Source organism: Moschus berezovskii, chromosome 15 (genome assembly GCF_049115385.1).
Source record: "Moschus berezovskii isolate FMDL1 chromosome 15, NW_MosBer_1.0, whole genome shotgun sequence".
Taxonomy (NCBI): domain Eukaryota; kingdom Metazoa; phylum Chordata; class Mammalia; order Artiodactyla; family Moschidae; genus Moschus; species Moschus berezovskii.
In genome coordinates, this window is record NC_142474.1 from 39,837,094 (window position 1) to 39,864,855 (window position 27,762).

The following is a 27,762-nucleotide window of genomic DNA, read 5'->3' on the forward strand; positions in this document are numbered from 1 at the left end:
TTTTGGTACAGTTCTTCTGTGTATTCTTGCCACCTCTTCTTAATATCTTCTGCTTCTGTTGTGTCCATACCATTTCTGTCCTTTATTGAGCCCATCTTTGCATGAAATGTTCCCTTGCTATCTCTAATTTTCTTAAAGAGATCTCCGGACTTTCCCATTCTGTTCTTTTCCTCTATTTCTTTCCATTGATCACTGAGGAAGGCTTTCTTACCCTCTCCTTGCTATTTTTTGGAACTCTGTATTCAGATGGGTATATCTTTTCTTTTCTCCTTTGCCTTTAGCTTCTCTTCTTTTCTCAGGTATTTGTAAGGCCTCCTCAGACAACTATTTTGCTTTTTTGCATTTATTTTTATTGGGGATGGTCTTGATCCCTGTCTCCTGTACAATATCATGAACCTCCATTGATAGTTCATCAGGCACCCTATCTATCAGATCTAGTCCCTTAAATCTATTTCTCACTTCCACTATATAGTCATAAGGGATTTGATTTAGGTCATACCTGAACGGACTAGTGGTTTTCTCCACTTTCTTCAATTTCAGTCTGAATTTGGCAATAAGGAGTTCATGATCTGAGCCACAGTCAGCTCCCAGTCTTGTTTTTGCTGACTATATAGAGCTTCTCCATCTTTGGCTGCAAAGAATATAATCAATCTGATTTTGGTGTTGACCATCTGGTGATGTCCATGGGTAGAGTTTTCTCTTGTGTTGTTCAAAGAGAGTATTTGCTATGACCAGTGTGTTCTCTTGGCAAAACTCTATTAGCCTCTACCCTACCTCATTCTGTACTCCAAGGCCAAATTTGCCTGTTATTCCAGGTGTTTCTTGACTTCCTACTTTTGCATTCCAGTCCCTTATAATGAAAAGGACATTTTTTTTTTTTTTTTTGGTTGTTAGTTCTAAAAGGTCTTGTAGGTCTTCATACAACTGTTCAACTTCAGCTTCTTCCATGTTTCTGGTCACGGCATAGACTTGGATTACCGTGATATTGAATGGTTTGCCTTGGAAATGAACAGAGGTCATTCTGTCGTTTTTGAAATTGCATCCAAGTACTGCATTTCAGACTCTTTTGGTGACTATGATGGCTACTCCATTTCTTCTAAGGGTTTCTTACCCACAGTAGTATATATAATGGTCATCTGAGTTAAATTCACACATTGCAGTCCATTTTAGTTCACTGACTCCTAGAACGTCGATGTTCACTCTTGCCATCTCCTATTTGACCACTTCCAATTTGCCTTGATTCATGGACCTAACATTCCAGGTTCCTAGGCAATATTGGTCTTTACAGCATTGGACCTTGCTTCTATCACCAGTCACATCCACAACTGGGTGCTGTTTTTGCTTTGGCTCCATCACTTTATTCTTTCTGGAATTATTTCTCCACTGATCTCCAGTAGCATATTGGGCACCTACCAACCTGAGGAGTTGATCTTCCAGTGTCTTATCTTTTTGCCTTTTCATACTGTTCATGGTTTCTCAAGGCAAGAATACTGATGTGGTTTGTCATTCCCTTCTTCAGTGGACCATATTTTGTCAGAACTCTCCACCATGACCCGTCCATCTTGGGTGGCCCTACATGGCATGGGTTAGTTTCGTTGAATTAGACAAGGCTGTGGTCCATGTGATTAGATTGGTTAATTTTCTGTGACTGTGGTTTCAGTCTGTCTCAGGGCTTTACATATTGGTTGGTGTCTTTGTCTGTAGTGTTTAGCACAAAGCCTAGAAACTAGCAGTTGTTCAATAAATACTTTTTGAAGGCTGATAACCTGAGCGACCTATGCATGCACAAGGAATTTATCTACAGGTTAATGCTGTAGTATATTCTAATTTTAGGAAACATAAAATTGGCTTTTTAATTCAATTGACTAATGATTTTGGTTAACACTTCCACTCTCAGCAGAACATCTCCGTTTGCTGATCTGATTAAGAATGTGGAACACCCCACGGTGGACATTCTCCAAGATTTAATTCCTGTGATGCCAAAGCTGCTGAGAGTGGAGTAAATGCAGGCTTCACTTCCTGTAAAAATCTTTGTTTGGGTCCCTGTGTAATTGAGCCATTTATATGAGTGCATCATTTTCATGATTGGAGGGATTTCTTTTCTGTTTTAGTAAGGGATCCTCTCCTCCTCTCTGACTCCAGGATCCCACAGGAGCTCTGGGCAGTGTGGGCACCTTGTGGCCTCCCCAGCCCAGTGGCCACCTTGCATACCGAGGCTTCACCAGTCTGGAGGCATCGCCCAGGGGTCCTAGATACATGCAAAGGGCTCTGGGAAGAGGTGTCTGAGGTAAGAGATGTAGGTGTCAGGGCCCAACTGGAATTCTAACAACAAAGGCTGTTAACAACATGCTTCAGTTAAAAACATGCTTCCTTTCCAGGACTGGTTGGCAATGAAATGAACTCATGTATGCTTAGCTCATAGTAGAAGGTCTACTAATTATAAGTAGGATTTTGTCTAAGGCCTTGACTCCTGGGAGGCTTCTGCAGAGAGAAGATGGGCGTCATGTCAACTGGCGACTACAGAGGCCCTTCCTCCCGGGGAGCACAGTGGTGGGCATGGGGAGAAGGGCAAGATGGTGGAGGGTGACTGGCTCTCCTCTGCTCGGTGACAGAGGCATCAGGCCACACTCCACCCTCCTCCCCCACCCTCCTCCTGGCCTCAGACCACGGGACTGTTCTAGAGTGGCCCCAAGTTGAGATGTCTTCTTGGTCTTTGGTGGCCAGCATGCAGTGGGCAAAGCCGGGGTCACCTCCGTGCAGCCTGCCCTGTGACTCTGGTTCCAGCACAATCAGTCTTCCTTAATTTCTTTATTTGCTTGGCTTTTATTTCCCTCCAAAAGTCTTGGTTGGGAGTAGACACACCCGGACACTAGGATATTCAGAGATGTTCACATTTGCAGACACACTCAGAAACATGTTTTCACACCCACAAAAACACAGACATTCACAGGCACGTGTATTCACAGGCATGCTTACACAGAGAGATACACACACACACGATGGTCACCTGGCTATGAGGAGAGTTCTCTCTTGGGATGTTCTTGTTACAGTTAGCTTAAGGCAAATTACAACCTGAGTATCTTTAGATAGTATTGTTGTGATAAACCAATTCACAAAAACATGCCAGGTTTCAGAGTGTTTCAATAATTAATTTTAGGGTCTGAGTCGGTTGCAAATATTTGTCTAGAATTACCTATCCTCAGACACCTCACTATGGAAAAAAAACCCTCTTGGTGATGAGCTATTTATAGCACTATTTTAAAAGTTTACCTTGTTGAAAGGCAACATCTCTTTGGGAGTTAAATCCTGGAGCTGCCTGGCAGAAAAATTGGTACTTGGAAATCACATGTTGTCATGGTAGCGAGAAAACCTTACGGTGTGACTGTTTCTTTGTGCAGTGAACATATGACCGCAAAGCCTTGAACTTCTGGGGTGAGAAAATCATGTCGCTCTCCTGAGCCCAGGAGCCCTTATAGATGTCAGAGCAGAGAGATGTTTTCTTAATGCTTTAAGGTAAAATATTACGTGACAGAGCCCAAGAAAACACAGGACTCTAAAAAGCAAATTGACAAAATCTGTCATTTTAGAAAAACTGAATTTATTCAGGACTCCTCGTCTCCAGGAAAATCATGGAGAGGGAATGTCAGGAGCTGTGGTTTTCCTGAATAGGTCTCGGCTTGTGTACTTCATGAGCCATTCTTGAGAAAAGTCAATTTTTCACACATTTACAGAAATAATTTGCTTCAGATCTGCAGTGACGGCTTGAAACCGCATGTGTTTCTGAAACTGCCAATCCAGGATAATGTCTGGGGTATCTTTTTTTCTTTTTTAAGTACTACTTAAATTAGATCTATGCAGAGTGTGGAAACAGCAGATATCTGGCAATCCACAGACCAGTCAAGAGAAATAAAAAAGGAACTTTCTTTGAGCAGATGAAGTGACAGTCTTGGGCCGTTATCAGCAGAGTTGTGTGTAGCGAATGCACGAATCATTTCAGAGATAATGAGACATTAAGTTTCTTGGTTCACTATTTAAAAATATAAAACCAACAATTACAGATGGAAACTATTCATTCTGAGATTTAAGGAGGGAAAAGAAGAAAAAAAAATGAGAGAGAGGGCCTATGTCTATTGAACGCTTGAGCATGCTATAGAGAATTGAACCAGGGCAGTCCTGATTCTCCCATGAGGGGAGACGGCAAGGCTTTGAAAGAATGGATGAGCAGGGCCCGTGTGCCCTGGTTCTGGGTCTGCCTGTGACCCAGGCTGGGCCTCCAGCCAACCCTCTGTCTCCTGAGCAGTAGGAGGCCCACAGTGGGACTGAAGGTCCCCCGCCGAGCCATCCAGTCTCCCCACACCATCCCAAGGTGGGAGAAAGTGAAAGAGTGAGTCCGACTCTTTGTTGACTGCAACCCAGCAGGCTCCTCTGTCCATGAGATTCTCCAGGCAAGAATCCTGGAGTGGGTTGTCACTCCCTTCTCCAGAGGATCTTCCGGACCCAGGGATGGAAAGCGGTCTCCTGCACTGCAGCAGATACTCTACTCTCTGAGCCACCAGGGAAGCCTCAAAGTGGGAGGAGTTTATAGAAAATACATAAGGCACAGGTAGAAGTTTGGCTTACTAGAAAAGTCAGTGATTGACAAGAAATGTCAAGCATCTAACTCCATCATCAGTGAAGCTTTTCTATTTGAATCACTTAAGGGCTGGTTGGGGGACTTCGTGAACAACTAAAGATCAAAATTTTTTAAATCCTTCGTTCCTCATTTGAAGCACATTTCAGTAGAAAAGGCATGGTTCTTGAACACTCCCCTGAACTATCACACACACACTCAGTATTTAACAGGCAATCATATTCAGTCATTTATGTGGCAATTTATTTAAACGTCTTATACTTTGAAACAAATTTTTTTATATTATTCATTTGCACTGTGTAGATGCAAAGCTGTATTGGACAAAGGCAAACTTCAGTTCAACCTTGGTCATACTGAAACTAGTAGAAGCTAAAAATGCAATACCTTCCAATGTCTGCAAGGGTGTCCCTAACCATTTTTAACTTTGCAGTTAGTAACAGCCATATACTATTCAGAGGTGTAAAAGGTTTTACAACTGAATGGCAAATACCAGATTCCATATCCTTAAAAATATTAAGCATACATTTCCTTTCATTAAAAAATACTCATTTGATTCTGTATGATACTTGTGAAGCTTATTTTGCAATAATTTGATGATGATACATTGATTAAGGAACTCTCCCCTAATTTACTAGAAAACATTCATTAAAATCTCAAAGTGGTCTCTGCTACATTTTTTCCTCAAAGAAAGTGTATTATTTGGAAAACAAACACTGTTGCCTTGCAATAGGTTGTTTTTTTTTTCAAGTGAGCCAACACAACGGGATAAAATATATGATTGGTCGTGGCTGAGTCACTTCCTGTTTCAATAACAAGAGTGTCATTAGCAAAATTGTAAGCAGCAGTTTGTCACCGTGTGTGTGGCTTTGTTTGTACACGTTGCCAGAAACAAGTTCTTAGGGAAAACACACTCATTGCTCTATTACCAAGAAAGAAAGTTTCGGCGAGTGGTTTTGGCAGCAGCTGTTCCCTTGTTTATTATTTATCTATAACTGAAGCTTCCCTAACGGAAGGGACAGTGGTTGCCCAGCAGCCGAAGTGGAGCTGCAGTTTTGCCCAGGGAAGTTATAATTCACTCCTGTCACCAAAGCCCTAACACAAATGCACATTGGCTTCCGAAGACTGAGAGTTGCGCTCCAGCCGTGTGGCAGAGGGACTGGACATCAGGGAAACAAACTTTTGCCTGGCTTGGCTAGCAAGTGACCGTTTGAGCTTGGATTTGCATTTCCACTTCTACAAAACAGCAGTATTGAATTGTACAGTCTCAGAGCCTCCTTCCAGCAAAAACAGCTCTTTTCCTGGAATCAGGAAATTGAGCTGGCATTCTTCACATATAGGTGTCCGATGCTCGCTGAGTTTAGAACCTGCCCCCCCACCCCCGAGATTCCCCACCCCCACCCCCGGGGCTCATTAAGGTGATTCATCTGTGATTCATCACCACGCTACCTCCAGGGCAGGATGGCTCCTGCCTTGGTGCTACCATTTGTGAAAATTGCTGTAACTCGGCAGCTGGAGGAGTCCAGACCTGGCCCCAAATTAGATCAGGTAGACGACATCGTCTGGAGCTCTGAAGGCAAAGGTGAGGTTGGGAGGGGAACAGAGGCCTCTAGTCCCCATGCTTCTGAAATCCTGCCCCGGGCTGTTTTGGACGCTGACGTGATTTGGCTCAGATTCTCAACACAGAGACCCACTTCAAGGACCTGCCGGGTTTATCTGCAGGAAACCACCTGGCTGAGCCATGGGTGTCTACCCCCTCAAGTGAGGGTGACCCAGCATCTTATCAGAGGGAGCCTCAGACCAACGCCAGTCATGGCTGTGCCCCAGTTAAGAATCCCGTTGCCTGTGAGGGAACATCTGGACTCACCATTTCTCTTTCAAACCCCTCCAAGAGAGTTCGTTCCTGACCACGTGGCTCTCTCGAATGTAGACTAAACATGCATCCCGAGTTTCCTTCTAAAGGCACCATGAAGCTGTAATAATTAACATCTTATTTTCATTCACTAGAATTCTACACTGACCTCTAATCTGGTGGGAGGTATTCGATAAGTGCTAAGTCAATATTTGTTCTCGGTTGTAAAAAATGAGTAAAATGGGTAAGACCCTGCTTTCCTGTCACTGATAACCCAGGGTGGCCTGTGTGTGAGCAATGCTTGCACACGGCTGAGTAGGACTCGGCTGTAACCGCCAGCCTGGAGCCTCCTGCACGGACCCCACTTATCTCTAATCCATGCACACTCCGTATTCCCTCTGTGCTCCACGTGGGACTTGGCCACATGCACACTGTTTAAGATGCTGCTGAAAATGTCTTAATACTTTTTCCTTGGAAGCCTGGTATTCCTGGGGAGGGGATGAACTATGGGAAAATGTGTCATCCACAGGTGTTGGGCCCACGGAGTGTTTATGGGCCATGGGTCCTGGTTCTGGTTCTGATCAGACACTGTGTGGTGAGCCTCAAGTGGGCTCATTCAGGGTTTCCATCCATTCAGGAGTGATGTGGTCCACCTCTTGAGTTTAGAAGTAATTTGGATTTCTGGGTCCTGGGCAGAACCTAGGAAATACGAAGTCCACTATTCAGTTGCTTCTGCTTATCAAGAGCATGTGGGCTGTGCAAGAACTGGGGCTGTAATTTCCTGCTTCCGCTCATGTTAAAGCAACAGTTGGGTCATCGATGGTCTCCGGCCTGTCCGCTGCGGGCAGTGTCATGGGGATGTGAATCCTCCTACCTGGGAGGGACAGAATCCACCTGGTCTCTCACTCCCCATTTGATGGTCTCAGAATCATTCCTCCAGGCTTTCCCTTAGCTGGGGATCTAGCTGCAAGCTTCCCAGTCCCTGGACCCTGTGGGTTTCCTTAGCAGCTTCTCACCACTCTACTTCCCAGAGCAGGACATGGTAAAGAGCTGCAAGCCTGCCTCCTCTTCCTTGGCTTATTTCTGCCATGAACCTTCTCCCCTAAGGCCCTGACTTTGCTCAGGCTTCTCTTCCCTCCTGGAAGCATCCTGCCTCCTCCTGACCGCATCGTCCCCCATCCGTGGTACGACGGCTCTTCTTCTGTACGTTTGCTGCACCCTGTGTCCCCATGAGATGCTAGAGCGTTTCTTTGACAACTATGGTTTCATTTGCACAGCATCTTCAGTTAAGGATGAGGATCAGGGATGTCTTTTTCCCCGGCTCCCAACCCACCATAGATGTGTGGTTTCTAGACAGAGCTTCCAGCTGTGGGACTGCGTGCCAGTCTTGCCTTGGTCTCAGTTCCCTCACTTATGGCCTGGGGACGCTCTGACCTGTCTCAGGGCATCTCCTGGTCCTGCGGACAGAGGCTGTCTCCTTCTAGCTCCCAGTGACCCTGGGGAAGTCAGCGTATTCGTTCTCCTTGGAAAGCTCCTCAGAAGGATGGTTCCGCCCCAGGTCTGTTAACAGTATTTCAGATTTGAGGTTCAGAACAGAGTGCTGTCAGCTGGCTTGCTGGTGGGTCCCACGTCCCCTGTGCCTCCCCCACCCCCAGGGCGAGAGGCCAGGGTCAGAGCTGTTGGCAGGCGGTGAGCAGCCATTCCTGCTGCTGTGGTTGTCAACCCTGCTGCTATTTTGGGGCCTGTATTGTTCACTCAGGGTTTCGTTTTCCTTTGCTGTCTATTTTGGCACAGCCTTGCTCCCAGAGGGCAGGCTCTGTCATGGCTGAGGGCTCGTCCACATCTTTGTCCAAGGTTACGTGGTGACATGTCACCTCCAGAAGGAAAAAAAGAAATGTGAGACCATGAGAACATGATCTTCCATGCAGAATTGTTCTCAAATACTTCAAAGCAAAAGAGACATTTTAGAACGTTTTCATTTTCATATGTGAAGTTGAGGAAGTCAGATTTACCCAGTGATGTGAATTAGGGGGACGGGACAGGCTGTGAGGACCAGTCTGCAGTGTGTGCATGCATGTGCACCTGTGTCTGTGTGTGTCTGTGTTCTGTGTGCATGCATGAAATCCCTCATCTAGCCTTCTGTTTTCTGAATGACATGCTTCTTGGGCCCCCAGGACAAAGGCTCTCTAGTCTCACTGAAACAGCCTGTGGATACGTGTGTCCCTGAAAACTTTAGCGTGTGACTGTATAGTCGTGGAGGGGCTGGCACAACGGGCTCTGGCTGCGGGTATGTAACACACACTTGACAGCATGTGCTGTGCTCACGAGGGTCACAGTATTTTGTGTCGATCTTCAACTTAATTCTTAGTGCCGGACCCAGGCAGTCGAGGAGGACAGGAGCCAGCCAGGAGGTGTGGGGACTCTACGTGGAACTGGCCATGTTCTGAGGACAACTGAGGAATTAGCCTTGACACTGAGGCTTGTACGAACTGAAGAGTCTTGTCTCGCTCCCAGATCTGGCAGCTCTGCATGCCTGGTTAACTGGGCTTACAGGAAAAACACTCACAGGTGAAAGACCTTTGGCATCCACTCCTAACTTTCAGTTCCGAGGACGGTGAGTTCCCGGTACAAGGGAGTGGAAGTTGACGTCACCGTAAGGATATTGCCTTGCTTTGAAATCTGCAACTGCTTTCAAAGTCCTCCTGTACACACAGCTGAAAACGTGTTTCTCAATTGTCATGGGCAACTTCGTATAAACAGATGTTCCAGAAACAAATAAACCAAATACAAAAACACGTTGGTTTGTGTTCAAGAATGCAACATGGTATTTACATGTGCCTTACTATGCTGTTTTCACTGACAAAGTTCCCAGAAGAGATCGTTAGGACTGAAAGTCCAAAATTAGCTCTAGGACAAGAGTGAAAAATTTCAACAGGCGCTCTGAGATGGTTTGTGTGTTTGAAGCCATATATGGGTGAAAGTAGCCATTTCAACAGGAAGTAAAAAAAAAATAAGGAAAACTTTTTGCACACAACAGAAAAATGCTTACACTTTCATCCATGAAAAGGAGTTCAAATTCCCAAGGCATGCTGAATGAGACTCCAGGTAGGTTTTAAACTCGCTTTTATAAAACTTATTTGAAATGCTTCACTAACTTTCAGGGTGGAATCAGGAAATGTTGCTTCCACTAATTATTATTTAACAGTTGGCTAGCATTTCACTTCTGTATATGTGCTCCTTCTCATAACTAAAAACTAGTGAACATTTAATTGAATTTTGATGATAATCTTAATAGCATCATCATACATTTATTCCTTAAAGCAATTTCATGTTTGCAAATTGCTTTTGCATTCCTTTTAGCTAGTTACATAACTTACTTTGCTCAAAGAGTAAAATTAAATTCCTACGAATATAATGTGTTTTTGATGCTTCAGTGTAAATACAAATATGTCAAGGAATGCACTCAAATGATCTCATTTCAATAGGGGTTCATCAGTGCTTGTCACTAAGTGTCTCTCCATGGCATTTCTGTTGGACCACATGCTGCCGTCCTCACAGGTCTAGGAGTGGCCTTGAGATTAAGTTCTAGAATATGGCATAACTAATGAGAACTTCCTGTATAGAACAGGGAACTCTGGCCAATGCTCTGTGGTGACAAAGAGGGGTGTATGTATATGTGTGTGGCTGACTCAGTTTGCTGTACAGCAGAGACTAATACCATACTGTAAAACAGCCATACTCCAATAACAGAAACTTATAAAAATAAAAATAAATAAAATATGGCATATCCTGGCATGCGGTCAATTGATTCAATCATCTAAACTCTCATCCACTGACACCCTTAACTGTCAGGCCTGGAGCTGGTTAGACTCCAGAAGTGGTTCCAAACTTGGTGTTCTGAAGGAGGGGTCCCTGATGTTTAATGGTCACCCTGAAAGGCTTGTCGATTTCCACTGTGGAAGAGCAGCCAAGGGAAGCCCCTCAAGCAGGTGCTCTCTTTATCGGAAACTTTGTAAGAAAATCCTAATGTCAGATAGCCGTCAAGGAACAGTCCAATCTGAGTAACCTCAGAATGCTAAACTGGGTGAAGAATGGCTCTGCAAAAGAATTGTTGTTATTCTTACTGTTAAAAAATAAAAATAATCTCTCTACAGGGCTTGTGTGTTCAGGCTTAGCCTCCAGACAGCCAGTGGACCTGTAGGGGCTTGAGTGGGGGGTGGGAAGGTGAGGAAGTGGCTGTGAGTTGGGAAGTTTCGTTTCAGGGAGAGCTGGGTTTCACCGTCTAGGTATGCTGTAGGGCTATGCCATTCAGCACCCAGCTGTTGTCCATGCCATCAGTTTAGTCAAAATATTGCAGGGTCATCTGTTTGGAGGCACCCCAGGTGGAAGAGAGAGGGGTGAACTTTGGGCAGTTAGGAGTATTTCCCTAACTCACTCAACAACCTTTCCCTTAGAAGATCAACCCTCTGCCCCCCCTGGAAATGCCTCCAGGGCTCCAGTTCTGATAACATCAGGAGGCCTGAGGATGTTTTGAGGACTGTGATCTCCAACCTGTGTCCTCTGCCCACACCTGCTGTCTTCACCTGGAGTCAGGAGAAGGGCCTTAAGCTAGTCTAGTCTGAAGCCGCCTGGCTCCCCAACCTCTTCTCTCTGGAGAGTCCTCCACTAGCCCCCTCTCTGCTGACACTTTCCCTAGTTGTGTCGACTGTGGCTGCCTGGACAGTCTACCTCCAAAGACCATGCTCCCCTGGGCTTCCCCCAACCTACCTTCTACTTAAACCACATCTCCTGCTTGGAGCATCCAAGATGGTGGCAGGTCAAGTGCCTGGTGAAGTCTGTCTTGGGTAAAATGTACAACTTACAGAACAGAAAACCTCCTTGTTAACAAGAGAGAAATTTCCCTTATATTCTTTGATTCTACAAGAGGCAGGGCCTTTAAACATTTTTCTGAGAATTAGAGTTTTTCTCCTTTTATTCCTGCTTAAAATTTTTAAAAATTGAGATGTAATGAGCATATATACTCTATTATATATTAGTTACATGTGTGCAACATTACAATTCAATACATGTATATACTGTGAAATGATGGCTGCAATTAAGTCTAGTTAACATCTGTCACCATCCATAGCTACAAAATTTTTTCTCATGTGATGAGAGCTCTTAAACTCTACTCTCTAAGCAACTGTCAAATACACATTGCAGTATTGTTAACCATAGTCACCATGCTGCATATTATGTGTGTAATACAGTAAGGAAATAAGCGGTTTTGAAATTTGAGTCACAAGGCAATCAGTTTGGACCTTCTTAGTAGGTATGTATTATATACTTTCAAAAGCAGTGCTCACTTATTAATAATGCTTGTGAGAATTGACAGAGTACAGTATAACCTCATCATTTTTCCACCTGGAGAGGAAAGACAAAAATCGATCACACTGACCCATCAGCCGACACGACCTGGGCATTTCTGAATGAGTGAAAATTGTGGATCCAAAAGGGCCCCTGAGTGCCTGCGAGGCCGGTAAACACTGCAGTCCTCAGGTGCTGGTCACTGGGCCATTGTGCAGATGGCTATCAGGGGATCCAAATACCATCTTCCTCTCCATCAGTGCTTTGTGTTCGCTTTATTGACGCACGTCCCATATCACCATAGTAACACTGCTCATTCCTGCCATAATTCCCCTCCAAGATAGTAGGGCACTTTAGGAGGGCCGAACAGAATCCATAGGGACTCAGGCTGGGACGTGAGAAAGCACCCCTCCCCCAGATTCTGTCAGGCTGAGACTCTACTCCATAGGGTATAGTACTTCATATCCCTCACATATATTGCTGTGCTTTATGAGAAATATATTTCAGACATTAATTAAAAAAAAAACAAACCCCTTTTCCCTAAATCTAAAACTTACAGGTATAAGAGCTAGCATTTCTTTCCATTTTTAGTTAAGCCCTAAATGTTTCTGAGCTCTTCATTTCCAGAATGGGCACAAGGTTGATACAAAACCCAAAGACGGACTCTCCAGGACACCTGTTCTACAGCTCTGATGTGCTTACCTGTGGTTTGGACCCATGACTAAGCTCTCTCCTCCCCCAACTGACACTGAGTGCCTCCCGGCGGTGAGCGTGTTCCTTATAGATGGCGTTGATTCCATAAACACTCATAATGCAACATGCTGGGCTCCCTTTCAGTGCCCATTCATCATCCTTCTTGGATTAGAGCGTGTATCAACGTAACTCCCCCAAACGTATCTACCTCTGTTGCTCCCTCTCATAATTCACATGGAACTGCCAGAAAATACTGCGCAGGCGGCTAAAGAGAATGGTTGTGTCCACATGTCCTGCATGGGGCAGGTGTTTCCTTTCTGGTTTGTGGCCTTGATTTCTCCTTCCATAGCCAGCCACCCCATCCGTCCTCCCACACCCATCCCCTGTGCAGCCTCCATCTGACAATTATGTCTCCACTCCAGGTTTTAAGCAATTGGAAGGCGCACACCACAGTGTTCATCAGGTCACAGCTTCCCTGGGGTTGGGTAAAGACATCCTTTGTTGGCACGAGATGACATTCTCACCTTGTCCGGTGTGGTTCCTTTGTATGTGAGGGAAACCAAGGGCTTAACTAATGAAATTTGGTCAGTCTCCAAATCACATAGCTGGTAACTTTCAAAGCCAGAATTCAGGTCTAAGTTGAGTTGACTCCTCAGCCTGGGAGGCTAATGTCGTGTCTTGTCCCTGACATTTTCCTGCCCCCAGGACACATCAGGAACTGCCTGCTGCTCCCGCATGGAGACGGAGGCCACCTGCCCTTCATGGCTGTGCAGACTCCACCAGCTTGATTTGGTTCCGTTAACTAGACTCACAGAGCACTTAAAACACTGTCATGATATTCACTTTCTACGTGAGGAGCATCACAGGCTTCCGAACACAAACGTTCTTCAGTACGCTAAAGGAAGTGAAATCCACCAGTCTTTCTGAATATGACTTTAGGTCCACATTTCAGGCATCCCCGGGGATCCTCTGATACTTTCTTCACAGTGACATCTTATCTTCTGCTGCCTGAGAGTCTTCTCGTGTATATCAAGTGAACGGAAGACTTTCCTTTGTTTCCCCTTCTGACAAAGATACAGAGGGGAAAAAGGGGACTATTGTACAGTACTGATAAATTCGGTTTTTAATCTGTGCTTCCTCACTTGGGTGCAGTGTGGGTCAAATGGTGAAACAGGCACATATGTGTGAGTGTCATGAGCCTCTGCAGGCAAGCCATCTCAGAAGGCTGAGGTGACTGAGTTTACTATTATACCTTCAGAAGTGGGCTGCCCCAACTGTCACCCTTGGGATAGAGAGAAGAGCTCCCCACCCCACATATGACAGATCACTCTGACCCTGATGTGTGGCTGTGGAATTAAAGCCGGGTCAGGCTGTCACTTCCTAGTAACAGCACCTCATCCACTGTCTTTACTTTTATCCCCTCATCCCCTATTCCTGGGATCCTTTAAAAGATGTCTAGGAGTTGGATGCTCCAGCACCCTCCCACGGCTCTGGACTCACCTCGGGTCAAGGAGCGCCCTTCCTGTGCTCCTGGTTGCACATCCATTTGATGGTACATAGTGGAGAAGGAAACGGCAACCCACTCCAGTGTTCTTGCCTGGAGAATCCCAGGGATGGGGAGCCCGGTAGGAGGCCGTCTATGGGGTCGCACAGAGTCAGACACGACTGAAGCGACTTAGCAGCAGCAGCAGTAGCAGTGCATCACTGCTGCTGTATGCTTTAGCTACTGTTCCTGGCGACCTGTGGGCCAGGACTTGGGACAGGCTCAAGCATGCAGTTCTCACATGGGGCCCCTCATGCCATTGCACCTGGACCTTGTCCAGAGCTGCTGTCCCCTGAAGGCTGCCAGGGCTGGAGGTTGGGGTGGCTCGGTGCTGTTGGCTATGAGCTTGGCCGAGGTACTGCCTGGAGCGCCAGCAGGTGACCCCTCATGATGCCAGACTCTGTAGAGCTGGATGTACAAGCATCCTGAGAGAACCACATCAAGGTGCACAGTCTTCCCTGACCACACTTCAAGAGCGCTGTAGCTTCACATTCACCATAAGCTGTGGTTGAAGCTGATGCACCTCCAACCAGAGTCAACTGGGAGGGACGTAGGCCGCACCCCACGAAGGGAGAAAACCCAAAACATGAGGTGTCATTTGTCATTTATGTTAGGCTCGTCCCTAATTCAATCAAGCATTTTTGAGGGCAAGTTGACATTGGGTCCTTTGTGCTCTCACCGGCCTGCTTGAACATGACACAGTGCAACATGGAGGCATTTTGTTCAAAGAAGAGCAACGCAGCAGTATCTTGATGTGACAAGCTTGTCAGACTGGGGGTCAGTATTTGCTGATCACAATTAAATTTTGTGTAGCATATTTCTGACTGTTCATATAAATAGACTAGCCATGTAGAAGGTTTTAATGGTGCCCTAGCCCCGTTTTCTGTGGAGATATAACGTTGGAAGTGGGACCTGCCAGCCCTACATATCTTCTGATACATCCATTTAAGACAGTTCTGGCCCTGAGGCTCACTTATTTGTCCAGTTATAGACTTGAGTTTTGAGGAAGGAGGCAGTTGGTCGCCTGCTCTCTGTCCTTCTCCAACGCCAAGGAAGGAAGGAGCTGGGCGTCTGAACTCCACCAGCCCAGAGCGCTTCACTCAATGCTTCTTGCTAAGAAGCGCATGTGTGTGGCTGTGTCTGGAGAATCTTGTTTTCCAGGAAGCTCGTGAGAAAAACAACAGAGCTAAAGTAAGCCCAGGGGAAAATGCATTTGGGGCAGGCTTCTGACCCAGGAGAAGGGTTCATCTGTGTTTGTATTAAGCACGGCCCCACCCCCAAGCCAAGCTTCCTAAGCGGAAGGTAGACAAGCGGGCTGAGGCCATGTGACATCATTTTCCGTCCTGGAGACACCCCCCTATCTCAGTGCAGGAATGAGTCCAAATGAACCCAACAGAAACCTGGACCTGCACACAGGGGACTTCACCATTTACTGTCCCCATTTGTCTGTGACCTCAAAGGTTCGGGACATAAAGAGTGACTGCTCCCCATGGAAATCAGTGGACCCATCTGTAAACACACAGCAAGGTAACAGATTCCACTACTCAGTAGAAGAACACGGCTCAAGGGACACTTCCTTTTGCTGGGGAAATAGCCAGCCTTCTCGTGAAAGTTACACTCGTGACCACATCGCTCGTACTCCTACGTCGGAGTGTGGCTGAAGTGTGTCCTCATCCTTGTCTTCTGCACTTGCTTATGAACTTCTTCACAAGTAGGGCCAACGTCCCTCTTCATGCTTTCGTATCCTTAGGGGAAATATACGCTATAGCTCAATAGGAGCACTTAAAAATATTTACATCCTATCCCGCGTGGAAACAGTATCAGACTTTATTTTTTGGGGCTCCAAAATCACTGCAGATGCTGATTACAGCCATGAAATTAAAAGACGCTTACTCCTTGGAAGGAAAGTTATGACCAACCTGGATGGCGTATTGAAAAGCAGAGACATTACTTTGCCAACAAAGGTCCATCTAGTCAAGGCTATGGTTTTTCCCGTGGTCATGTATGGATGTGAGAGTTGGACTGTGAAGAAAGCTGATCGCCGAAGAATTGATGCTTTTGAACTGTGGTGCTGGAGAAGACTCTTGAGAGTCCCTTGGACTGCAAGGAGATCCAACCAGTCCATTCTAAAGGAGATCAATCCTGGGTGTTCATTGGAAGTACTGATGCTAAAGTTGAAACTCCAATACTTTGGCCACCTCATGCGACGAGTTGACTCACTGGAAAAGACTCTGATGCTGGGAGGGATTGGGAGTGGGAGGAGACGGGAACGACAGAGAATGAGATGGCTGGATGGCATCACCGACTCTGTGGACATGAGTTTGAGTGACCTCCGGGAGTTGGTGATGGACAGGGAGGCCTGGCGTGCTGTGATTCATGGGGTCACAAAGAGTCGGACAGGACGGAGCGACTGAACTGAACTGAACTGATAGTTGATTTACAGTGTTTCAGGTGTATAGCATGGTGACCTAGTTGTGTGTATTATATATGTTATGTGTACATAATATATATGTTATTATGAAAGTGAAAGTGAAATTTGCTTAGTCTTGTCCAACTCTTTGCAACCCCATGGACTATAGCCTGCTAGGCTCCTCTTGTCCATGGAATTCTCCAGACAAGAATACTGGAGTGGGGTTGCCATTCCTTTCTCCAGGGGGTCTTCCTGGCCCAGGGATTGAACCCAGGTCTCCCTCATTGCAGGCGGATTCTTTACCAGCTGAGCCACCAGGGAAACCCTCATACATGTTATTATATATATAAATATATATATATAAATGCCACAATGAGGACTTTGGTAAACAAAAATTTTACAATAAGCTTTCAATAAATAAGATAAAGATGTTTTTCTCATGACTAACTAACCTTTGGACATCCTCCAAGAACATGTTCAAGATAGTGTAACATGTGGATGCTGACATGATGTTTTTGTAAATCAACTTCCTTTTGGAAGGAAGACAGAATCAGGATGTACCCACATAGACGAGCTTTAGTCATAGGACCAATGATTTCACGCTCACGTGCAGATAATTTACTACAGCACTTTTTATTCTAAAGCAGGATATCACCTTAGACTATTTAGAAAGATGGCATTCTGCAATTTTGTGGTGTCTTCAGCATCTATTACACTTTACAGAAAAAAAAGTGTATTTATTTCAAGAATTCTACTAAAAGTATCTAAGGATGGCAACTTTTCCAAAGAATACATGTATGTCATCTAGATGTCAGCTTAGGAGTGTGGCCTCTCTGTTTTCTATGATGGTGCAGTCAGAGGTGGTAGGGAGACATGATGCGACTTCTCTCCCTAAGGACACTGTTTCTTTGGCTAGCTCTTTTGTTTAAGGAGGAAGAAAGTGGAGTACTTTCATTTTGGTTTCTGGGAAATTTGGCTATTCTTCCCTCCTATTTATCAACAAGATGAGTAAGTGCTATCAGCCACACTGATTAGATTCTTGGCAAATGTGCCTAAGACCAGCCCCATCTATGCTCCATGGTCTTCAAAGAGAAAGAAAACCTGGATGAAAAACAACGTAGACTGGGGATAAGATGCTGCCATAGAATCGAAGGAAAAGTAGGTGACGATGGGGAGAATTACCTTTTGTCTGTGACCCATCTGATTTCCACTGATACTAACTTTTATTAGGAAAGGAAAGGAAAAGCCTGTAGTTCTTGTCCATATAGATTCCCTTGTTCTAGGTATGGCATTAAGGTTTGTGGCAATGAAAGTGAAATGCTAGAATACAACGATCAGAGTGCTTTCAAGCACTTTATCTCACTGACATTCCCAAGCCCAGTGTGGACTTTGTAGAGATATCAATGTCTCTATAAAACAGAAGAAGACTCAGAACTTGATGAAATGTAGTAACTTCCTTGGGGAGCCACTTGGCTAGTGAAGGGCAGATTTGAGAGTTAGAGCTAGTCAGTATGCTAATTCTCTCTTCTCTGAGTGGCATAGGGAACAAATACTTTTAAAGTGTATATTCTACTTGTTTCTATGCAGTATCAGAAGAAAAGGCAATCTCCTTTTCATTTTGGTGTATTAAGAATGAAACATTTGAAATGCATGCTTAAAAAATGAAATATATACTTAGTATGATTATATCACATGGTGCATCTCAACGACTATGAATCTGTAGTATTCCTGGGCTCCGAGTCACAATTTTAGATGCTTAGATATTCTATATAAGAACTATATCCAGAGTAGTCATCTGGTATGTTTAGGCTTTTTTCAATCAATTTTACAACAAGTCTGAACACCATTACCAAAACAACTTTACTGTTCAGCTAAGGTGAAGAAGTCTTCAAAATGAATGAAATCTTGCTCTGTGGTTCTCATGACCTCCCCACAAGTCTATTTTCACTTGATAACTCAATCTCTCAGAAGAGATTTTGGCTAAAAATGTGATCATTTTTGTTTGACTTTTTGTTTTTTAGGTCCAAATTGAGCCTTTCTTTGGATAACAGTTGTCTGGTAGATGTGGAGGCTGAGTTTTCTTTAAGGAAAAAAGTTTTAGTTCAGAAAAAGTATTAAATGAAATACATATACCAGCAACATAGGTATACGGGTTTGCTATAAGTCATATAGACACAATGCATTTTCCCGTGTTGTTTCCGAGCTGGAAATATTGCCATGTTGGTATCGGAATCCCAAGCAATAAAAAAAAAACCAAAAAAACAAACCCTGCATTTTTTAAGGAAACTCCATATTGTTCTCCATAGTGGCTGTATCAAATTGTGTTTCCACCTACAGTATAGGAGGGTCCCCTTTTCTCCAAGCCCTCTTCAACGTTTATTGTTTGTAGATTTTTTAATGATGGCTATTCTGACTGGTGTGAGGTGTTATCTCATTGTAGTTTTGATTTGCATTTCTCTAATAATTAGTGATACTGAGCATCTTTCTGTGTGCCTCTTGGCCATTTGTATGAAAAGCCTATTGAGGTTTCTGGCCAGGTTTTGATTGGGTTATTTGTGTCATTTTTTTTTTTTTAATATAGAGATGCATGAGCTGTTTGAATATTTTGGAGATTAATCCCTTGTCAGCTGTTTCATTTGCAAATATTTTTTTCTCATTCTGAAGGTTGACTCTTTGTCTTGTTTTATGGTTTCCTTTACTATGCAAAAGCTAAAAAGCATTTAAAAAAATAACTGGAGAAGGAAGTCTGACTGTGAGTACACCTGTATTTAGGGTCAACAGTTACGGGTCAGCAGAAGCTTGAATGGTGTGTCCAGAGCCCCAGGGTCAGAATGCACCAGCAGAGGTAATGGGGAAGCCTCTGCTCTGAAAATAAGAAACTGGTTACTTGGAGGAGAGATAAGGTTGCAGATTGTGTGGTATGAGATGATGAGAAACCTTGGAATTTAGCCTGAGCACTGGAACATCAGCAGATTTCTTACTTCAGGCTACTGAGGACAGCTCAGTTTACCTTAAAGAAAGCGGATAAAACCAAGTGGATATTGGAGAAAACCTGCAAATTGAAACAGCCTTCCAGAAGAAACTGAAGAAACTGTCCCAACTCCCTGGTCTTACAAAGAGAAGAGCACACTTGATGGGGGTGGTGGTGGGGGAACCTTAAACACTTAAAAGCTGAGAACAGAATAATTTAATGATAGGAAAGTTATGCTGAGTTGGTGACATCTGAAGTACGTTTAGATTTATGTAAATGGTCTTGTCAATAGGTTTTCACAGGGTGCTGAGGTCCCAAACCGTCAGAAAGGGTCAGACTGCCCTGTAGCCCCTGGTATCACAGATCTTACTGAAAATCAGGAAAACCCCACAGGCCCAACAGGATCCTGAAAAATAAGGGAAAGAATGTTTGGAACTGGCTGCGATTTTGAGGACAATAATGAGGAAGAGGATAAAGGGGCGTTTCCAGAATGTTCTCTTGAGATGGCTGCAGGAGGAGCACCCTCTCATTCCACCCTTCACTGCCCCAGCACACACACACAGAATCCGTCCCTCCATCCGTTCTGGTGGATGGGTCAGTGTCACAGGAGAGGCGGGCCGGTAGCTGAGCTGGAGAAGCTGGGTTCACTGGACACTTCACGGGGGCATGGGGGGCCGCCCCAGGAAGCGGTGTGGGCAGAAGCTACAGTCCTCCTTCTTGCACAGGAGGGGCTCCGTGTGCCCCTGGGGGAGGTGGCCTCGGGGATGTGGCCTCTCCCGTGGGAGGAGAGTGCCAGCCCACTCTGTGTCAGGTCACAGCCTCCTAACTGATCAGCCTTGGCTCTGTGGCTCCACATGGATTCCTGTAGAATCCGGGCAGGCTTCCAGGAGTCTGGGCCAGAGGAGACCTTGGGGCTGGGCTCACAAATATCTTTATCTGATGCCTGAGCCCGACTCCTCATGCCTGCCCAGGGTTGACTCGCTGCTGGTCCAACTCACCAGCCTGGGGGCCTGGTCCAGACCCTGGCCAGTGATCCTCCCACCTGGGGTGGGACCTGGGTGAGCCTTGGCTGGAGTGTGGGGAGGGGAGATGGAAGAAGGAGAGGTTACTTCCTCTGTCCCCACCTAGACCCAGAAGACAATCTGCGTGTCTGTGTGTGCGTGTGTATATGTGTATATATGTGTGTCTGTGTGTGTGCGTGTGCCCATAGGTATGTGTATCTCCATGTGTGTATGTGAGTGCATGTGTGTATATCTATGCGTGTGTGTGTCTGTGTAGGAGTATATATGTACCTATGTGTGTATTTGTGAGTATATGTCTCTGTGTACATGTCTACACATGTGCATTTGTCTCTGTATATGTACAGATACGTATATGTATCTGTATCTGTGTGTGCATGTGAGTGTGTGTGTGTAAGCACACAGGGCAGGGGAGGAGGTACAGGTTGGAGCGAGGTTATGCGGTTTGCTGCCTGAGTACTGGTATGTTCCCAGCAAACACACACACATACACACAACACACACACACAGTACACACACACACAGTATACACACACACAATACACACACACACTCCGCATACTGGCCACAAAGCTCTCTGACCCTCCAGGGTTATCTGCCCCACCCTGTGTTTCAGCACAAACACGTGAAAGCTGGGCCCACTCAGGGCCCATGGGCACAGATCTTCCCGTGGCATAAAGATCCACCACTTTGACTAAAGAATGAGCTCGTGAACATTCGCAAAACCTATTCTGAAATGACTTCAAAAACAGATAACAGGCACAGCTGGAAGGATGCACTTGGTGCCGCAACAAAGACACTGCTCTCACCGCTCCGACGTCAGGACGCTCCCCACACCCTTGTCCATTTCTTTTATTACTGCTGAGTCTTTTGGCCTTGTGTTTAATGACATACACTTTTTTCTGTACTAGTGTTCAGTTCCTTTTGAATCTTAATCAGAATGGAAACTGAAATGAGGAAAAACAGAAGGACTTCAGCATTAGCCTTGTAAGCCCTTCAGAGACACCATCCAACTCTGAGCACTGTCATCAAGAAACAAGGCAAGAGTTTCTGTTTGCACAACCTAGTATCAAAGGCTGTTTTGACTTCTTTAGTTTCTATATAAAGTCCAAGGATAAATTTATATAGGTTTTTAAAGGAGTAGATCTTATGTGACACATAACTTCTCTAAGCCAGCTTCCTTTAATTAAAATGTGAATATAATCCAGACTTACAGACCACACACACTGTCTCGCACAGTGCCTAAAACACAGTAACCGTCCAGTACAGTTAGTAGTTGGTGATGGGCAGGGAGGCCTGGCGTGCTGCAGTCCATGGAGTCACAAAGAATGGGACACAACTGAGAGACTGAACTGACTGACTGAGGGCAGAACAGGGCCTCAGAAAATGCTGAAACTTATGTGACAAATGAAGCAAATAGTTGTTTTTTTTTTTAAACTGCAAATAGTTTTTTTTTTTTTTAAACCAACAGTATGAAGGCATTCAGACAGGCTGTCCAAACAGCATTGCTTAATCACCAATATCCAGATCCGGATTTTAATTTCAGTTGTTTTGAAAAATGCTAATATGCTAATTATTTGGTTTTCTTTCATTAATTCAAATAAATATCTAAGCCAACTAACAGAGGATTCCAGCACACAGGTCCCAACGCATTCGGAAAGTGAACAGCACATTCATTAGAAATTCTGTCCTATGGCTGGAGCACAGAAGATTCTGACAGCAAAAAGACTCTGATGACACTTTGTGTGTCAAACATGAAGATGGCAGAATGTGCAAATCAGGTCATCAGTGTTTTCACTGGAAAGACTAGGTTTTAATCTGTTTTCTAAAAGACTGAGGTGTGTTCAAAATGTGTGCAACAGAAATAACTTTCCCCATAAAAGGAAAGCTTTTTCCGTAAGACAGATACAAAATGTATAAGCAATTCCTATTTAAAATTGTATCCATAGAGGTTTTATTTGCATTCTAAACAAGGGTTTGAAGATAGGCTATTTATAGTGTTCTGTACCTGGAATTTGAGCTGATTTTAATGCTATTCCTAGGCTTTGGTGACAGGAGATGGTGTGTGTGTGGGTTGGGGGTGAGGGGAGCAGTGGGGCAAAGCAACATTCACGGAAAAAATGTACAGGTTTATTTTTTCCCTGTTTTTTTGGAAAGATAAGTTGTATATTGTACTGCAAAAGTGTTCATTCTGCTTGAGATCAGGTTTCTTTTGGGAAGTAAATTCAATTACACTTCCATTATATCCACACCAACAATATTTAGCTGTAACATGACACATATGGAAAACAGAGGCTGTGGTTACTGTATCAGACTTGGGAAGTAGAAGGAGTGAATTCCTTATTTTTCAAAGAAGCGTCAACCTTTTCTGAATAGCATTGAGCTTTGCATTATGAAATGCCTTCGGTGTATGGCTTTTATATGGAGAAGTACTTTGGCTACAAGAGTGATTTCTTTGAATTCGTGAAGTAAGAGGGACACCAGAATCCTATCAATCTTGTGACTGAGGTCTGCACCCTTCCACATCAGGAAGTGCAATTTTCTCTTATTGGGGTCTAATGATACTGCCATGAATTTATGTATCTGTAGAAAGAGTTCAGATGATGAAAAAATTAAGCTCCTGTTTGCTCTTATCGCCAATTGCACCTGAATTAAACCTGTGCTTTGGGAGAAACTGATCAGAGCAGCCTTAGTGTTCTTGTGTGTGTCTGAAAAGTCTTGCAGGTCACAGGACCCTGACACTTACCTCTGTTCAGCAATACTTACCGTGGACTTGCTAGCAACTGCCAGAGCAATGGGTACGTAAAACATTTTTTTTTCTCTTTCCCGATTTTTTTCTTTTACTGAAGTATAGTTGATTTACACTGTTGTGTTCATTTCTGTTAATTCCCACCATCTCTGCTATAACAGCAAAATGTTTCAATTATACGTATACATGCATATTGTTTTCCATCCTGGATTATCCTGGGATATTGAATATTGTTCTCTGTGCAATAGAACAAGACCTTGTTGTTTATCCATTTTGTGTATAATAGTTTGCATCTGCTAACCCCACCTCCCACTGCATCCCTTCCCCAACCCTGCCACTTTTTGGCAACCACAAGTCTGGGGAACAAATTTTTAATTAAAGTAAAATGACGCTACAGCCAATTTCCTCAGAAATAAGGGAAGGAAGAAGCTTTATTTATAAGTGTGGTGATTGTGCTTACATTTTCTTAACTTTTGCATAAACTTGTCATTTCCCACACCATCACTCTGTGAGGATGCTGATGTATTTAACTCTCATTTCATGAATGAAGGATGGGATGCTTAGACTTTGGCATCCTGTGGTTAGAGTCTTCAGGAGGAAAACAACGCCCCAAGTGTTGTGCTTTCTTGTTCAGTGCTTTCACCTGATTAAATATTCACATCTCATTCAATGAAAGAGATGGAAATAACTTTACCAATGGCCACATGGATGAGAATTCAGCTTAAGGTCATAGCTATCGCCCATCACTAAAGTAGAAAATTCCTTCTGCTGGGGTCGTTCTTCTCTAGACACCAGATGCTATTGTAGAGCCTGGGGTCTGGTTTATGGGTTTTATTTGTTTTTTTAAGCTGCTTATCAAAGTATAAAGCATCATTTGAAATCAATGGATATATATATATATATATATATTTTTTTTTTTTTCTCTGAAGACAGTGGCTGGGCTGGTCCTAAGAAAGAGAATGAGAATCTTTACAGAGACAAGATTTCCATTTCTTTATAAATGGAAGAGCAAAGGTGAGCAGGACAGTCAGGGAGATATTCACACCCTGTGCCAACAGACAGGATGGTCCTGGAGAGCTGACTGTGGAAGGCTTTTGGGGGGATCTCCACCTCTTGTGTTCTCACATCCTGCAGGGCAGACACCTGCCTTCTCTGGGGTGAGTGCAACCTGCCCAGGTCAGGACCCAAGGTAGGCTTGGTGGGGGTGCTCAGATATCCAAACTCTGGCTCAGATTGGTTCCAAAGCATACCAGGCCACCCCTTGTATGAACGAGGATGCTATCAGGGGAACTTTGAAGCACTACCATGTGTCCCATACCTTTCTAGGGTTTAACTGCAGCATCTAATTGAGAGTAATGCCCAGATCCTGAGGTCTGCAGACAGGCTGTCCAGGGGGAGGTGGTATTTCTGCCGGGTAGTAGTGGCACAATCAAGGGTTCAAGATTTAATCCATCCAAACTCTGCTTTCCAACTTAAAATGAGGAGGGTAGGGACAGCTCCCTGACAGGGCTACTGTGAAAACAAAAGGGGACAACTCATGTTATGCTTATTCTTAGCTGCTCCTGTTCCTAATGTCCTTGTATCAGTGGATCATCTTTGATGGGAGGAGCTGAGTGCTAAACCATCCTCAGTCCAGAGTTGAATGTCTCAGAAGACGTGTTTCCACTTTAGCCTGGTGGGAGAGGACTGGACTGGATAGAGCCCCCGCTTTGGTGATGGAGGATAGTTTTCAGAGAGCTGTTGAAGTGAACCAGGAACACTCAAGGTTGGCAGGTGGACTTCGTGCTGTGGGAACACAGAGGAGAGAGGTTTTGAGAATGGCTGAAGGCACACGATTTTGAATTCTACTTACGTCTCCTCTGCTGCTCCGGACCCCTCTGTGTGAGATGTACGCCTGCGACCCTGAGCAGAAAGCTGAGCTCTAGCTCTTTGGTTTGGGGTGGAGAAGTTTGTGACACTGGTTCTGTTCCCCTATTATATTCTCAGCCCCATGGGGAAGGACTAAGCTTGTTCCCATCGTATCTGCACACCAAGGACAGTGTTGGCTTGGCTACAGGCTCTTCAGTCTTCTCGTCACTATAAAGACAATTTTCTAGAGTCATTCCTTTGGAGCTTGACCAAGTCCAAAAATATTTGTTTAGAATTCAAGGTACAGATTAACAAAAGAGTGAGATCCCCAGTGGGATAATCATCAAATCTATTATAGGTTAGAGCTATTGATTTCTGTAAACTAGATTGCAGTCTCTTGGAGGGAAGTGATTGGGTTTATTCATTTTTGTTCCATCAAAGAGTTTGTCACACACAGTGCTTTTCCATATGGGTCTTTAAAAAACCTTCCTGCTATGAGATTAAATTTGACCTATTGAAGAGAAACAGAGTTGATGATCTTTGAAGAGAATGAAGACCAAAAGTTTAAGAAGACCTGACTGAGGTATAGAATGACAAAATAATTGATATATTTAGTCAAAAGTTTTCAGCATTATGTGAACAAAACAGTAAAAATTCCTTTAATTCTGTATGTAGTTGGTTGAATTAATCACAGTACTTAAAATTAAATGTTTTTGCTTTCTTTTTAATTCTGATGAATGAAATTTTAATGAGTCAAACCTGTCTTAAAAATATATGATTTTTTGTTGAAAATTACCCATGATATGGACATTACTCCTCCTATGGATTTTCCTTTTGTGAATGTTTTATCTACTTAATAAAATTTTACTGTGTGAAAATGCATACATGAGAATTGAATCTTTGTTATTTATCCTAATATGTGATACATTTGTAAAACTGAATTTGAAAATTTATTCAAATTAATAATTAAGATGTTTTCAATTATTCATTAAATCTCTTAATAAATGCCTACATTTATTAACTCCATTGATAAACGTTAATAGCCCTCTAAATACACTTACCTATTGTGCAATATTAGGTCATTTTTCACGTTATTTTCTCTGAGGGATTTGAAAATACCTTTGACTCAATTGTAGTCCTTTAAAGTCCGAGGAGAACCAAGTTTAAACAAAAAATTCCCTCATCTTTCCTCCAGTACATACGATATATGGAGTTTTAAAATTTTTTAAAATTTTATTTTGGACTACAGTTGATTTACAAAGTCGTGTTAGTTTCAGGGGTACAACAGAGTGATTCACTTCCGTTCCGTTCAGTCGCTCAGTCGTGTCCGACTCTATGCGACCCCGTGGACTGTAGCCTACCAGGCTTCTCTGTCCATGGGATTCTCCAGGCAAGAATACTGGAGTGGGTTACCGTTTCCTTCTCCAGGGGATCTTCCCGACCCAGGGATCGAACCCGGGTCTCCCGCATTGGAGGCAGACGCTTTAACCTCTGAGCCACCAGGGACATATATCTGTTCTTTTTCAAATTCTTTTCCTATTTCGGTTGTTAGAGAATATTGAGCAGAGTTCCCTGTGCTATATGGTAGGTCCTTGTGGTTTTTTTTTTTTTTTTTTTTCTTTTTTTTAAAACCAAACTACTTTCTGATTTTTCAAGTCATTTTTTTGGAGATTGGTCAGTTAAAATCGTAATTTTTAACCCCAATGAAGCTAGTCACTTCTCAGTCAACTGCTTGTCAAAGGCAGACTGGTTCATGGACCCTTGGCTGTGCTGATTTTGCAAACAGCTGCCCTCGGCAGAGGAGCTGGAGAAGATAGAGCAGAGGTGAGTTGTTAGCAGAAGATGCATTCAGAGGCTCGCTGTTGTCTTCCAGGATTTGCCTGCCGGAAGTACTGCAGTCTGGCTGTTAGAGCTTCATACCTTTTAAAAGCACTGTGAAGTTGGTTAAAACATGAAGCCTGGGGCAAATTACTGATGAAGGAATTACTGATACTTCTTAAGCATCTTAATGAGTTTAGCATATTTGGGAATCAGACTAGGTTCTTAAAGAGTATGTGACTTACAGACTTTTAAATCTACCTCAGCAACAAGCTCACCAATGGATGCAGGTTATAATATGGCATTAACTTTTTCTTATGCATTTACATGGACTATAGCATGGTGTTTGTTTTTTCCACTATACCCAATACCCTCTAGAAAACTCATGTCAGTATAGGCGCAGGGGATTAAGGCATGCAAACCATTATGCATAAAATTAGCTACAAGTTAACACACACACATTAATTGTGTAGTACAGGGAATCTAGACAATATTTTATAATTGAAATGGAGTATACCCTTTAGAAACTGTGTATCACTATATTGTACACCTATGACTTATATAATACTGTACATCAACTACACTTCAATAAAAAAATAAAAATAAAATAAAATGGCAGAAAAAAGACCAAAAAGAAACTAAAAGAAAACTCATACCTGTACTTTAAGTCATCTGTATTTATGCTGATCTATTTATACCCATAGTTATATTTGATTTTAAAGCGTTCATATCTAGGAATAGATTAGTATTGAAATTATCTCATATGTTTATTGCTTTTGTTGTGTCATTGTGTCTATGTAGGAATGTTTTCAATCTCAACTTCTTGACAAATAATATTTCTAAGTTCTATGGATTTGATACAGCTATATGAAATTGAAAATTGGAG

The 27,762-nt window shown here is 43.7% G+C and overlaps 1 long non-coding RNA gene across 2 annotated transcripts; it reads left to right on the top strand.

Moving 5' to 3' along the window:
• The first annotated feature begins 9,442 nt into the window (after positions 1-9,442).
• LOC129559701 (uncharacterized) lies at positions 9,443-25,873 on the top strand. 2 transcript variants are annotated; one of them, XR_016039166.1, is made up of 4 exons: positions 9,443-9,584; positions 23,178-23,259; positions 24,140-24,224; positions 24,767-25,873. It is a non-coding gene; the product is annotated as an uncharacterized LOC129559701 (long non-coding RNA). The 2 variants fall into 2 exon arrangements; XR_008686636.2 differs by having other exon boundaries at positions 24,140-25,873.
• The last annotated feature ends 1,889 nt before the right edge of the window (positions 25,874-27,762 follow it).